A 16,654-nucleotide genomic window follows, 5' to 3' on the forward strand; every position below is an offset into this window, starting at 1 on the left:
TCTTTTGAATATTTATTTTATCTTTGAAAACACCAAAAATTTGTCTCAAACTAGATAAAACTAATTTGTTTCAAAAATGAGTCTATTGCTCAGAGACTGCGGTGAGTGTGTATTTGTGTGCATGTGTGTGACCATTAAAGTGTTCCTAAGGCAGTTTCCAAATCAGAAGACTTCAAAGTATTGTGAACAAAGGCACAATCATTGAAATAAGCATATTTTTATATATATATATATAAACACATATATGCCAAGGTGATATTTGACTGTGGATCTGGGGTGGGGCCCATGAATCTGCATTTCTAAGAAGTTTCATGCTGACAATGTGGATGGAGGGACCACACTTTGAGAAACTCATGCCCACGTGTATCAGGTTTTACAGACCATAATGTCCAAAGCAGAATAAGCATGAGTAAGCTGGGCAAAATCCAAAGGCCCACACTATAGAATGGTAAGTACTATATTATAGTCATATAATGATATATGACATTCTGATAAAAAAGAACACACTGTATTGCATGGTTCTATGTGGATGGATTGTTGAGACAAAAAAGAACAAATGATTTCTTTCACAAAAGAGGCAAAATTAAATACTAACTGTTAGGGACACATATATAGGTAGTTTATTCACACACACACACACACACACACAGACAAGAGGTGGGGGAAATTTGCATTAAAATGATAGTCAAGGACCAAGGAGGGGGAAGGGAAATACAGATTGATCCTGGCTGGCAGTGTTCTTTTCTGACCCTAGAAGTAGTTACACAGATGTTGCTTTTACCTTACTTATTATGCTATTCTTAAGTTTCACAACCTTTCCTGTATATACACTATATTTAATACACCTAAAAAGTTTACATAAAGCAGCTCCAAAAGGAAAAAAAGATTTGTCATGAAATCAAGACAATTCTTATCAGGTACTTTTCTGCATACAACTCAAAAGATATTTTCCTAGTAATTCTTTTTAACCTGATTATTGCTTATGCCAAAATGGAATTTTTTAGTATTTCACAACACTGACAATTGGCCAGTATGTTAAGTGTTTGTTTATCCCATATAAATTTGTATTTCTCCAATACAAGGAACCACAACATTCTTCCCAGTCCACTCAAGCCTTGCTCACTTACAGATTTAGAAATGCTTAAGATCATCTTACTATTATCAAAAGATCTTGTTAGTGAAAAAAATATATTTTATTATTGTTTAATACTACTCTAAAATAAAAGAAATTGGCTTAGAGTGAGACACCTATCAATACTTCCCCTTTATTTAAAAATGATCATGGTAAATTTCATAGTATACAAACTATCTCTCAACAGAGCTGTTTTAAAAAAAGATCAGCTTATTATTTCTAATTATTCCCCCCAATTTTCTATCCCACAAGTAATTTCTAATTAATGATTCACGCATATTCGACATCTCTGGCGCCATCACTGTGTCTATGTACCAAGTCCTAATTTTTTTAAACAAACACTATCACTTTACTAAGGGATCAGATAGGATCCAATGGCCACAGGGTTTTAGCAATAGCCCAGCTGAGGGCTAAAATAATCACAAAAAGTTCCCAAAAAACTGAACTGACAAGCTATCTAGAAACCAGTTACTATTTCCAACCTTGTGTATGAAAACAGCTGATGCCAGAGATATATTGGCATATAAATAAAATGCTTTTTAATAATATAATCCAATTACCCCAACTTTTTATATATATATATATATATACTTTTTAAAAATTTTATTTATTTATTTTTTTTGCCATATGCGGGCCTCTCACTGTTGTGGCCTCTCCCGTTGCGGAGCACAGGCTCTGGACGCGCATGTCCAGCGGCCATGGCTCACGGGCCCAGCCGCTCCGCGGCATGTGGGATCTTCCCGGACCAGGGCACGAACCCGTGCCCCCTGCATCGGTAGGCGGACTCTCAACCACTGCGCCACCAGGGAAGCCCCAATTACCCCGATTTTTAAAAATCCCATGACAGAGACAACTCACCCTGTGCTCCATTCTACTATAGCAAATACTACCTACCTCTAAATATAAAGTTCCTAACATATGAAACTCAATGAATTTTAACTGTGGCTAATGCAGCATTTGCTTGAGGACCTAAAATTTGAAATCTGTGGACAGTTACTGAGAGATTGCTAATGTTTGTTCTTGCAGGCAATGTCTTCACACCATAAAAGCCGTATTTATTCCTTTAAAAATAACAAAATTTAAGGAATTCCCTGGCAGTCCAGTGGTTAGGACTCCACGTTTCCACCTCTGAGGGACTGGGTTCGATCCCTGGTCAGGAAACTAAGATCCCGCAGGGCACATGGTACAGCAAAAAATAAATACATAAATAAATAAAACAAAATCTGGCTGACTAGCATATATAACATATTGACATTCACTCAATTAGTAAAATCTCCCCCCCCCATTTTTTTTTTTTGCGGTACACAGGCCTCTCACTGGTGTGGCCTCTCCCATTATGGAGCACGGGCTCCGGACGTGCAGGCTCAGCGGCCATGGCTCACGGGCCCAGCCGCTCCGCGGCATGTGGGATCTTTCCGGACCGCGGCACGAACCCGTGTCCCCTGCATCGGCAAGCAGACTCTCAACCACTGTGCCACCAGGTAAGCCCTAAAATCCCATTTTTGACAGTCATAAATATAGCTTTCTCTGTTTCTTACTTAAGATTGTGTTCACCCAGAGGGGCTTTCTCAAATAGACACATTTGCTGGTCCTGCTGACTTGATTAATTTCCTTATAATTAATCCCTTGAAATTATGAACAAGGTCTAAATTTAATAAACTCATACTTTTTCAAATGTGCTTAGCATTTGCTGTTGTGTTTTAGGCATTTTTTCTTCATGTGTTTGAGTAACTTACTAACATATTTCCAAGAAACAGAAAATGAAGAAAACTGATGCTTTAAAACACATCATACATCGTAGCTACTTCTCCAAAAACTGCACCTACCTCCAGGGATTCAAGTGAAACTCTTATGTAGGAAAAATACAAAGCCCCAACGATTTTCCTAAAACTTGGGGGCTGCTTGTCTCATCTCAAAAGGAGCTACTGTTTGAGTTATGAATCCAGCACCTGGCACACCAAACCTTTTCAGTCTGTCTGTCTTCAACATGGCCATTCGGACAACAGAAACATTTGGGGAAATACACTGGAGAATTCCAGCACCTTGCCAAAACACATTTATTTTGAAGAACTCTGGATGGATTATTGGTATTTTACTTATTTAAATTAATAATTTTTTCCTCTAAGTATTAGAATTTTAGATTTTTCACTGAAACCCAAAATTGCCCTGGCTGGCAGATTTCCATCATCCTCACTTCTGGGACCGCTTCATACCCCACGTGCTATTTTCAATAACTAGTTACCTCCTTGTCCAACATCACTTGTAAGCGTAGCTTAATTAGATTAAGCCCCTAACTTGAGTTAGGTTATACAGAAATATTGTTCTTAGGGATAAATCATGCTGATTTGTCAATAGGGATGCATAAGCCATCTGAAAGAGCTTTAAAAATACAAATTTCTTTCAAAATATCTAATCATACAACATCACCACCACTCTGACCTCTTGCCATTTATATCTTTGTGTGACCAAACTTTCTTCATGAAATGTTTCTGGATGAGAAATAAAAATGGCTCTGAGGGTTTCAATTGTTCTCCAAAAACATTCAAAGAACCAAGCCCAAAGCCATTTCTTAACATTCAGAACACTATGCTGACAAACTGCACGGAAAGAAGAGTGGGAGGAAAGAGAGGGGAGAACAGACCTTAAAATCTTCATGAAGCATCTGTGTCATTTGCAAACAGTTTAATAAATTAGAGTGTTAGGAATTCAATTTGTCTGGTAACGAACAGAAAACTTCTCATTGCTAAAAGCGACTTAATTTTACAAGCCCAGGAGCACAATTACCCGTTCATCTGGGGCAGCACTTCTTGTCTCTCAAAGATTATTAACTTATCTTTCACTAACACTTTACAGTTTAGCATATTCTTTAGGCCTCTTAACTTACTCAAGCTTCCCTATCTGCCAAGTAGATGTTAAACTCCATTTTATAGATGAGGAAACTGAGGCTCAGAGTGTAAATGACTTGCCTTAAATCTCACACACACACACACACACACATTACACACCAACACCCCCCCACCCCGATCAAGGATTAAAGCTCAAGTTCTCTGACTCTCTAATCCTTGTTCTTCTCATTACACTATAATAAGTGTACTCATCTTGCTTTAGATAGAGTTTTTATTTTTTTAAACATCTTTATTGGAGTATAATTGCTTTAAATGGTGTGTTAGTTTCTGCTGTATAACAAAGTGAATCAGCTATACATATACATATACCCCCATATCTCCTCCCTCTTGCACCTCCCTCCCACCCTCCCTATCCCACACTCTAGGTGGTCACAAAACACTGAGCTGATCTCCCTGTGCTATGCGGCTGCTTCCCACTAGCTAGCTATTTTACATTTAGTAGTGTATATATGTCAATGCTACTCTCTCACTTCATCCCAGCTTACCCTTCCCCCTCCCCGTGTCCTCAAGTCCATTCTCTATGTCTGCATCTTTATTCCTGTCCTGCCCCTATATTCATCAGTACCATTTTTTTCTTAGATTCCATATATATGTGTTAGCATACGGTATTTGTTTTTCTCTTTCTGACTTTTTTCACTCTGTGTGACAGGCTCTAGGTCTATCCACCTCACTACAGATAAGTCAATTTCCTTTCTTTTTATGTCTGAGTAATAGTCCACTGTATATGTGTGCCACATCTTTTTTATCCATTCATCTCTCAATGGATACTTAAGTTGCTTCCATGTCCTGGCTATTGTAAATAGAGCTGCAATGAACACTGTGGTACATGACTCTTTTTGAATTATGGTTTTCTCAGGGTATATGCCCAGTAGTGGGATTGCTGGGTCATATGGTAGTTCTCTTTTTAGTTTTTTAAGGAACCTCCATAATGTTCTCCACAGTGGCTGTATCAATTTACATTCCCACCAACAGTGCAAGAGGGTTCCCTTTTCTCCACACCCTCTCCAGCATTTATTGCTTGTAGATTTTTTGATGATGGCCATTGTGACCGGTGTGAGGTGATGCCTCATTGTGGTTTTGATTTGCATTTCCCTAATGATTAGTGATGCTGAGCATCCTTTCACGTGTTTGTTGGCGAACTGCATGTCTTCTCTGGAGAAATGTCTATTTAGGACTTCTGCCCATTTTTGAATTGGGTTGTTTGTTTTTTTGATATTGAGCTGCATGAGCTGCTTGTAAATTTTGGAGATTACTCCTATGTCAGTTGCCTCATTTGCAAATATTTTCTCCTATTCTGAGGGTTGTCTTTTCGTCTCGTTTATAGTTTCCTTTGCTGTGCAAAAGCTTTGAAGTTTCATTAGGTCCCGTTTGTTTATTTTTGTTTTTATTTCCATTTCTCTAGAAGGTGGGTCAAAACGGATCTTGCTGTGGTACATGGCATAGAGGGTTCTGCCAATGTTTGCCTCTAAGAGTTTTATAGTGTCTGGCCTTATATTTAGGTCTTTAATCCATTTTGAGTTTATTTTTGTGTATGGTGTTAGGAACTGTTTTAATTTCATTCTTTTACATGCAGCTGTCCAGTTTTCCCAGCACCACTTATTGAAGAGGCTGTCTTTTCTCCACTGTATACTCTTGCCTCCTTTATCAAAGATAAGGTGACCAGATGTGCATGGGTTTATGTCTGGGCTTTCTATCCTCTTCCATTGACCTATATTTCTGTTTCTGTGCCAGTACCATACTGTCTTGATTACTGTAGCTTTGTAGTATAGTCTGAAGTCAGGGAGCCTGATTCCTCCAGCTCCATTTTCCTTTCTCAAGATTGTTTTCACTATTCGGGGTCTTTTGTGTTTCCATACAAATTGTGAAATTTTTTGTTCTAGTTCTGTGAAAAATGCCATTGGTAGTTTGATAGGGATTGCACTGAATCTGTAGATTGCTTTGGGTAGTAGAGTCATTTTCACAATGTTGATTCTTCCAATCCAAGAACATGGTATATCTCTCCATCTGTTTGTATCGTCTTTAATTTCTTTCATTAGTGTCTTATAGCTTTCTGCATACAGGTCTTTTGTCTCCTTAGGTAGGTTTATTCCTAGGTATTTTATTCTTTTGGTTGCAGTGGTAAACAGGAGTATTTCCTAATTTCTCTTTCAGATTTTGTCATTAGTGTATAGAAATGCAAGAGATTTCTGTGTGTTAATTTTGTATCCTGCTACTTCACCAAGTTCATGATTAGCTCTAGTAGTTTTCTGGTAGCATCTTTAGGATTCTCTATGTATATAGTACCATGTCATCTGCAAACAGTGACAGTTTTACTTCTTCTTTTCCAATATGGATTCCTTTTATTTCTTTTTCTTCTCTGACTGCTGTGGCTCCAACCTCCAAAACTATGTTGAACAGTGGTGAGAGGGGGCAACATTGTCTTGCTCCTGATCTTAGAGGAAATGGTTTCAGTTTTTCACCATTGAGAACAATGTTGGCTGTGGGTTTGTTATATATGACCTTTATTATGTTGAGGTAGGTTCCCTCTAGGCCTACTTTCTGGCAAGTTTTTATCATAAATGGGTGTTGAATTTTGTCAAAAGCTTTTTCTGCATCTATTGAGATGATCACATGGTTTTTATCCTTCAGTGTGTTAATATGGTATATCACATTGATTGATTTGCATATATTGAAGAATCCTTGCATTCCTTGGATAAACCCGACTTGATCATGGTGTATGAGACTTTTAATATGTTGTTGGATCCTGTTTGCTACTATTTTGTTGAGGATTTTTGCATCGATGTTCATCAGTGATACTGGCCTGTAGTTTTCTTTTTGGGGGACATCTTTGTCTGGTTATGGTATCAGGGTGATGGTGGCCTCATAGAATGAGTTTGGGAGTGTTCTTCCCTCTGCTATATTTTGGAAGAGTTTGAGAGGGATAGGTGTTAGCTCTTCTCTAAATGTTTGATAGAATTCGCCTGTGAAGCCATCTGGTCCTGGGCTTTTGTTTGTTGGAAGATTTTTAATCACCGTTTCAATTTCAGTGCTTGTGATTGGTCTGTTTATATTTTCTATTTCTTCCTGGTTCAGTCTCGGAAGGTTGTGCTTTTCTAAGAATTTGTCCATTTCTTCCAGGTTGTCCATTTTATTGGCATATAGTTGCTTGTAGTAATCCCTCATGATCCTTTGTATTTCTTCAGGGTCAGTTGTTACTTCTTTTTCATTTCTAATTCTGTTGATGTGAGTCTTCTCCCTTTTTTTCTTGATGAGTTTGCTGAAGGTTTATCAGTTTTGTTTACCTTCTCAAAGAACCAGCTTTTAGTTTTATTGATCTTTGCTATCGTTTCCTTCATTTCTTTTTCATTTATTTCTGATCTGATCTTTATGATTTCTTTCCTTCTGCTAACTTTGGGGTTTTTTTGTTCTTCTTTCTCTAATTGCTTTAGGTGCAAGGTTAAGTTTTTTGAGATTTTTCTTGTTTCTTGAGATAGAATTGTATTGCTATAAACTTCCCTGTTAGAACTGCTTTTGCTGCATCCCATAGGTTTTCGGTCGTCGTGTTTTCATTGTCATTTGTTTCTAGGTATTTTTTGATTTCCTCTTTGATTTCTTCAGTGATCTCTTGATTATTTCGTAGCATATTGTTTAGCCTCCATGTGTTTGTATTTTTTACAGATTTTTTTCCTGTAATTGATATCTAGCCTCATAGCGTTGTGGTCGGAAAGGATACTTGATATGGTTTCAATTTTCTTAAATTTACCAAGTCTTGATTTGTGACCCAAGATATGATCTATCCTGGACAATGTTCCATGAGCACTTAAGAAAATGCATTCTGTTGTTTTGGGATGGAATGTCCTATAAATATCAATTAAGTCCGTCTTGTTTAATGTGTCATTTAAAGCTTGTGTTTCCTTATTTATTTTCATTTTGGATGATCTGTCCATTGGTGAAAGTGGGGTGTTAAAGTCCCTACTATTATTGTGTTACTCTCGATTTCCCCTTTTATGGCTGTTAGCATTTGCCTTATGTATTGAGGTGCTCCTATGTTGGGTGCATAAATATTTACAATTGTTATATCGTCTTCTTGGATTGATCCCTTGGTCATTCTGTAGTGTCCTTCTTTGTCTGTTGTAATAGTCTTTACTTTAAAGTCTACTTTGTCTGATATGAGAATTGCTACTCCAGCTTTCTTCTGATTTCCATTGGCATGGAATATCTTTTTCCATCCCCTCACTTTCAGTCTGTATGTGTCCCTAGGTCTGAAGTAGGTCTCTTGTAGACCACATATAGGTGGGTGTTGTTTTTGTATCTATTCAGCCAGTCTATGTCTTTTGGTTGGAGCATTTAATCCATTTACATTTAAGGTAATTATCGATATGTATGTTCCTATTACCATTTTCTTAATTGTTTTGGGTTTGTTTTTGTAGGTCTTTTTCTTCTCTTGTGCTTCCTGCCTATAGAAATCCCTTTAGCATTTGTTGTAAAGCTGGTTTGGTGGTGCTAAATTCTCTTAACTTTTGCTTGTCTGTAAAGGTTTTAATTTCTCCATCAAATCTGGATGAGATTCTTCTTGGGTAGAGTAATCTTGGTCATAGTTTTTTCCCTTTCATCACTTTAAATATGTCCTGCCACTCCCTTCTCGCTTGCAGAGTTTCTGCTGCAAGATCAGCTGTTAACCTTATGGGGATTCCCTTGTGTGTTATTTGTTGCTTTTCCCTTGCTGCTTTTAATTTTTTTTTGTATTTAATTTTTGACAGTTTGATTAATATCTGTCTTGGCATGTTTCTCCTTGGATTTATCCTGTATGGGACTCTGTGCTTCCTGGACTTGATTGACTATCTCCTTTCCCATGTTAGGGAATTTTTCAACTATACTCTCTTCAAATATTTTCTCAGACCCTTTCTTTTTCTTTTCTCTTTCTGGGATCCCTATTATTCGAATGTTGGTGCGTTTAATGTTGTCCCAGAGGTCTCTGAGACTGTCCTCAATTCTTTTCACTCTTCTTTCTTTATTCTGCTCTGTGGTAGTTATTTCTACTATTTTATCTTCCAGGTCATATATCCGTTCTTCTGCCTCAGTTTTTCTGCTATTGATTCCTTCTAGAGAATTTTTAATTTCATTTATTGTGTTGTTCATCATTGTTTGTTTGCTCTTTAGTTCTTCTAGGTCCTTGTTAAACGTTTCTTGTATTTTTTCCATTCTATGTCCAAGATATGGATTATCTTTACTATCATTACTCTGAATTCTTTTTCAGGTAGACTGCTTATTTCCTCTTCATTTGTTTGGTCTGGTGGGTTTTTACCTTGCTTCTTCATCTGCTGCATATTTCTCTGTCTTCTCATTTTGTTTAACTTACTGTGTTTGGGGTCTCCTTTTCACAGGCTGCAGGTTCATAGTTCCTATTGTTTTTGGTGTCTTCCCCCAGTGGGTGAGGTTGCTTCAGTGGCTTGTGTAGTCTTCTTGGTGGAGGGGATTGGTGCCTGTGTTGTGGTGGGTGGGGCTGGATCTTGTCCTTCTGGTGGGCAGGGCCACGTCCAGTCGTGTGTTTTGGGGTGTCTGTGAACTTAGTATGACTTTAGGCAGACTCTCTGCTAATGGGTGGGCTTGTGTTCCTGTCTTGCTAGTTGTTTGGCATGGGGCGTCCAGCACTGGAGCCTGCTGGCCATTGGGTGGAGCTGGGTCTTAGTGTTGAGACGGAGATCTCTGGGAGAGCTCTTGTCATTTGATATTATGTGGGGCTGGGAGGTCTCTGGTAGTCCAATGTCCTGGACTCAGCTCTCCCACCTCGGAGGCTCAGGCTTGACACTGGCTGGAGGACCAAGACCCTGCTAGCCACATTGCTCAGAAGAAAAGGAAGAAAATAAAGGAAAAAAAAAGAACAGATAGAACCCCAAAGCAAATGGTAAAAGCAAAACTCTGACGGGTCGCCCTCCACATGGAAAAATCCTTTCTTTGTGTGAATAAAGGTGGCCTTTGAGGTCCAGGTTTAGGGAACTGTCTCCCAGTCCCAAGGACAGTCACGGCTTCGGCCAGTGGGGGCCCCCTCCAGAGCCGGAAGCCTCAGTGAGGCCACCCTCCCCTTGGGCTCTGGGGCAGCTCGGTGACGGCGGAGGGGAGAGACCCCAAGCCAGGAGTTCCAGCCTAGAGTAAGTTTTTAAAAGACAAAAAACATGTTCTACTTTTCCTTGAGTCTCAGTATGTAGATGAATACTCAGCACCCAGTCCTTAATAATGTTCAAAGAATTAAACGTCTTTTAAATGTCATATACAAGTCACTTCTCACATAAATTACGAGTAAGTTTTTAAAGTTTAAAAGTACTCAGAGAGGCTGTAAACACTCTGTACAAGGCATACACCCAGTGGATTCTGTGCTAGATATGTCAGCCAAACTACTATCATAGTGAAAGGACATTTGCTGATAAGCTTGTGTTGTACCTCTCACAGCTCTGAAACTGCCTAGTGCCTTACATAATTATACATTTCTCATTAACTGAATCCACTAAGGCTTACATCAGCCTCCCCTCTCCCCACTGGCCACTAGGAAAGTCACTCTGCCTATACACAGGCCAGCCCTGCAGATAAGGAAAAAAACAAAGCATTGATTGGATTCCATTTAATGACCAAGGTTCAAATCTACTGCAACTCAAATTAGAAAACCAGGCCATTCATGTAATGACCTATATGGGAAAAGAATCTAAAAAAGAGTGGATATATGTATAACTGATTCACTTTACTGTACAGCAGAAACTAACAAAACATTGTAAATCAACTATACTCAACTAAAAATTTTTAAAAAGAACAGAAAAAAAGAAAACCAGGCCTTTTTTTTTTTTTTTTTTTTTTGCGGTACATGGGCCTCTCACTGTTGTGGCCTCTCCTGTTGCAGAGCGCAGGTTCAGTGGCCATGGTTCACAGGCCGAGCCGCTTCACGGCATGTGGGATCTTCCCAGACCAGGGCACGAACCCGTGCCCCCTGCATCGGCAGGCAGATTCTCAACCACTGTGCCACCAGGGAAGCCCCCAAGCCATTCTTTAAAGGAGCTTAAATGAAGGGCTGTGACAGGGAAGTGCTAGATTTGTTGGGCAAGTCACAGGACATGGAACTCTTCAGCTATGCTACAACACGGCCTTCTCTATGAGACACAGGCAGACTCAGTCTTGGTTCCTTTCTGACCAGCTGAACTGTTTCTCTGGGGCCTCCCTCCACACCCCCCTTTCCCCACCTGAATCTAATAAACTTTGTCACTGAAAGCTTTTTTGCATAATGGTTTGGAACTGGACATTCCACTCACCTAGCACAACATTTCTGATCCTTTGCATCCTCTCTATCCATGTGTATAATTACAGGAGAAATTACTTAACTGAGGTTAATTTGGCATTGGCTGGACTTACAACAAGCATGTCATAAGCATTTCTGCTCCATAAATTCTATTTGGATAAGCAGCTCCAAAATCAAACAGAATTTCATTTAAGTTTATCTTATATCTTCATATTCTGAGGTTTAAGAAAAGAAATTATAGTGAGTCTCTGGGAAATGAATGGCTTGTGGGGGACACACTTAGTGTTGAGTTTCTTCCCTGTTTGGGAAAGTCACAGGGTCACTGGCTGTATTTCAATAGTGGATTAAGCAAAGCCACACAAACTGCTTCAACACCCTTAGGGATGAATTAGACGTCACCATCATTATACCATTACTAATGTTTCATTATTCTGCTCCTGTAATAAATTTAGATGGTGAAAATTCAAAGGGCTTTGCTTTTGTGCACATAAGCTCACTAAGCTTGATTTTTCTTCCTAGAAGCTGACAGTAGTTGGCCTTGCTTTGCCAAGGCTGAGTAAGCAAACTGTTGTCTCTAAATGAGCTCTAATTACAACCAGCATCATTGCCATTAGTGAGTACTAATTTGCAGGACTTAGCTTGGTGCTAAATGCTCTTCAGAGCTACACTGACAGGAATAATCTATGTCCTCCAAGGGTTTACCCTCTAAAATGGAGAACGCTGACAAGAGTAGATGAAGAGGAGGAAAGACAAAAATAAAATATTGCATTAATATTGTATATAGACAGAAGTGAAGTGATTTACACAATATAGCAGAGGCCAGGAAAGAGTGCATGTGTGGGAGGAGGAGGTGCCAAGACCAGAAACCAGGTTCCTAAGCAGGGAAACTGAGGTTAGCCATAACATCTCAGCTCTCACAGCAGCAACAACTTATACACACATGAAGAAAATGTACGCAAACAGAGCCAGATTCCCCCAAGGAACTGAGAGTACCAAAGTTCCCAAGGGAATGCATATTCCATGTTTCCCAAAAAGAAAAAAACAAATTCTGACACTTTGGAAAGGCTGCCAGATGACTACCCCACCTACAGAAAGTATGCATATGAAAGAAGAGGACAATGAAGAGAAAATGAAGAAAAAGTATTAAGACTCTACCTACTTATAACAATTGATGGCCAAGAAAGCACATTCAGATGGGATTCAAATTTTGTCTAACGACTACCAGAGGCAGCTAATGCCAGCTGTGCTACTATTTAGAAGGATCCCTGCGGTTATTATTGGATGAAAACATTTTGCTAGACAAGTCCCTGCCTCTGAACATCTTAAATCTTGCTATCACATTTAGGTCTCCTGTTTCCAGGCACTAACATGAAAAATATCAAGGTGAAAAAAAAACTTTTTGTTTTTGGTCGGTCATTTCATTCTTCCATTCATCCAGAACATATTATGCGAGACACCATGTAAAAAGCACAAAACGAAACTAATTCGATGCCAAAGCATTAAATCTCATCTCTGAGATACAACAGACATTTATGTAATACAAAGCAGAATATGATAAGAGCCATATGGGATCCTCTGGAAGTTCAAAGAAAGGTAAGGCTCTTTCCAACCGAGATGATCAAAGGAACTTCCCTGAAGAAACTGGCTTTTGAATTGTGTTTTGAAGGACAGGCAGCATATAGATATCCTGGGACAGTGTGAGAGGCAGGAGTCAGAGACTTCCAGATGGGGGAACATGGAAACAAAGGCAGAGAAGCACAGGGCATGTGCCAGCAACTTCAAGGCTTTAGCTGGGTTCCAGTAACACAGTTTATGAAAGGCAATGGCACAAAAGGATCTAAACAGTAAGTTGGAAAGGACAAAGGCAGATGTCAAATAATAAGCTAATGCATACAGAACAGACAACAGGGAGTCAATGAGGAGTTTTGAATAGTGGAAGAGCATACAGTTAATACCATGTAACTCCCCTTTCTCCGTTCCCAACTTTAAAAGTTGGCCATTTCTGCACTTAAGACTAGTGCAGAAAAATCAGCATGTCAGATGCATTCCACAGCCACAGTTTCTTGGAGGGCCGTGAAGCATTCTTCAGCTCTGAATATGAAATCATTTTTCTAGTCTGAGAGGAGAGGACAACTTTCCAAGTGTTCCATTACAGCTCTCAGACTGAAAATAACTTTTGATGAGACTTTTCCAAATGATTTCCTTTATTTAGACTAGCAAAAGTCTCTTCTAGTTCAACAGGTCTTTCCTAATCAAAACATCCTATAATTCATTCTTTAATATTAATTTGGCTTCTTTAATCCTATTCATAGTTCATCATTTTCCCCTATTTAAAGTGTTTTAATTGAATTTGTTGAATTTTTAAGGAAGGAAGCCATACTAATAAAGTTAAACTAAAACAGCCTTCCACAGCAAAGATGATGAGTTAAATATCCAAGTGTTAAAACAACATAAAGTAGTATTTGTATTAATTACCTAGTCGAAATTCTTGGCTACTACACCTTAATAAATAATATAAATTATTTTCTGAAAGATAGTGTCAAAGGTCAACCTCAGTCTAGCCTGTATGCCTTAAACTGGCTACATGATTCTTCATTTCCTGTAACAGCATTCCCAAGTTTACAGAAGATACTCATACAATCAAGTTTATTTCAAACAGCATCACCAAGTTGTCTGGGTCAGCTCAGGCAATTTAGTTGTTTTAAGGGGGGTTCGGGGGATCTGTAATTCCATTTGTATTACCAGGCAGGAAGGCAGGAAATGCGATGTTCATTCTGGCAAAAGATAACCTAAACTCTTCATATCAGACTGAGCCCCAGGCCTCTTGCTTTAGCTGCTAATGCCGAATAGCATTTCTGAGAGAGCATTTACGTCAAGCTGCCAAAAAGGATTCCTTTAAAAAGGAATAATTCCCCCCTTGTTTAGTTAACTTTCTCCCCATTTTCTGTCCCTCTCTCAGTCCCTGTGGGATAAGCCAGCATCTTTTCTCCCCACTATAAAAATTGTATGACAAAGGGAAATTCTGGAAGAGGAAAGATGTAAACTCACTTCTGGGTTCAGACTCAATTTTCCATGTCTCCAGAGATACTAAACTCTAGAAAGCTCAACATATAGAGAGTTGGCATCTGCTCCTCTCATTGCTTCTCCAGCGTTTTAGAATCAAGAAATTGGAGGCCTGGAGTAAGTCTTAATGGAAGAGAAACTTGCTTTCTGGAGGGAAACTAAAACTTGTCTTCTTTTTAATAGCAACTAACTCAGGTTTGGCAACTTCAAGAAAAGGACAACAGTCCCTTTAAAATCTCAAGGAGATTCTGAAGAACCTAGAGGCAGGACAGGAATAAAGACGCAGAAGTACAGAATGGACTTGAGGACATGGGGAGTGGGAGAAGGGTAAGCTGGGACAAAGTGAGAGAGTGGCGTGGACATATATACACTACCAAATGTAAAATAGATAGCTAGTGGGAAGCAGCCACATGGCACAGGGAGATCAGCTCGGTGCTTTGTGTCCACCTACAGGGGTGAGATAGGGAGGGTGGGAGGGAGATGCAAGAGGGAGGAGATATGGGGATATATGTATATGTATAGCTGATTCACTTTGTTATACAGCAGAAACTAACACACCATTGTAAAGCAATTATACTCCAATAAAGATGTTAAAAAAAAAAATCTCAAGGAGAAGATAACTCAGAGACAATTTTTTTTTAATTTGGCAAGAATGCATGTCCCAAAGCCAATTCATGCCTGGCTTGGCCCCCTGCTGGAACTCAGAACAGACTGATACTATCAACCATTTAGAGTCCTTTCCAGACTCCAAGTATCACAGGAGGTATCTGTTTTGGGAGAACTCAGACCCATACCCTCTCTCACTTTACTCTTTGCTTTCCCTCACCTACACAACTAAATGCTTATTCAATGAATAAATTAATGAATACATAAATAAAGGCAAGGTTTTGTTTGTTTGTTCGTTTCTTGCAGTATGCGGGCCTCTCACTGTTGTGGCCTCTCCCGTTGCGGAGCACAGGCTCTGGACACGCAGGCCCAGCGGCCATGGCTCACGGGCCCAGCCGCTCCGCGGCATGTGGGATCTTCCCGGACCGTGGCACGAACCCGTGTCCCCTGCATCGGCAGGAGGACTCTCAACCACTGCGCCACCAGGGAAGCCCAAGGCAAGTTTTAAAATTGAATACAATCTAAAACAAATGAAACTATCAGACTATCAAAATTGGTAATCATAGCAGAGACTAGCTGTTTACTAACACTTTCTTCTCTTTCCTGGGTATTCAGCTAGGCTACATTTCTCATCCTCCTTGGCAGGCCTAGCTAAAAAAAATAAGACTATAACACATGCCACTTTCAAACCTGGCCCAAAAAACTCTCCAGGTGTCCACCTGCATTTTCTTTCTTCCTTTGATTTCAAAGCTGAAACTATGTTGAAAACAGCCTCAAGTGGATCCCTGATTAATTCTGTGTAATTTAACCCCCAATGATCAACAATACCAACTTGGATTGTTATGTGAACGACAAGCTTGTTTTGTAAATCATTATGTGTCTTGGCATCTATAGTGGGTTGAATGGTGTCCCCCAACCCAAAATATTTGTCCATGTCCTAACCCCTGAACCAGTGAATGTGACCATATTTGGAAAAAAGGGTCTTTGTGGATACAATGAAGTTAAGGATCTTGAGATGAGATCACCCTGGAGTATACAGGTAGGCTCATACCCAGTGACAAGTATCCTTATAAGAGACAGAGGAGAAGGATCAGATACAAGGAGAAGAGTTTGGGAAGGCCATGTGAAGACGGAGGCAGAGACTGAAGTTATGCAGCCACAGGCCAAGGAACGCCAATAGACACCAGAAGCTGGATGAGACAGGAAGGATTCTCCCCTGGAGCCTTTGGAGGGAACACAGCCCGGCAGACAGCTTGATTCCAGACTTCTGGCCTCCAGAACTGTGACAAAACCCTTTCTGTTGGTTTAAGCCATGGAGTTTGTGGTCATTTGTTATGACAGCCCTAGGAATCTCATACAGCATCTGTTTGTTATCTATCGTTACTCTAACTTATACTGGAAGTTAATAACAGAAAAGGTATCAACATCAAGTGACTTTAAATGACAGTACTCGGCACATCTTTAATAGGATGCATTCCGAGGACACAAAGGTACAAGACATTTATCCTTCACCTAGTAACTTTAGTTAGTAATGATATTGGTAGTTGTTATTTTGAAATTTTTAACATTATAGGAAAAGACAAATAATTGATGTTAGGAATCAAATATTTCACTGAAAAAAAAAGTGATAATTATAAAATCAAAAAAATAAGTGAATTAATATTAAAAATTGATTTGGAAATATCA

At 39.4% G+C, this 16,654-nt stretch overlaps 1 protein-coding gene across 10 annotated transcripts in view; it reads right to left on the bottom strand.

Annotated features, from left to right (window-relative positions):
- The window catches only part of FMNL2 (formin like 2), a 304,517-nt gene that overhangs the window by 103,582 nt on the left and 184,281 nt on the right, over window positions 1-16,654 (bottom strand). The gene's annotated exons all lie outside the window — the stretch shown is intronic.

Source organism: Globicephala melas, chromosome 7 (assembly GCF_963455315.2).
Source record: "Globicephala melas chromosome 7, mGloMel1.2, whole genome shotgun sequence".
Taxonomy (NCBI): domain Eukaryota; kingdom Metazoa; phylum Chordata; class Mammalia; order Artiodactyla; family Delphinidae; genus Globicephala; species Globicephala melas.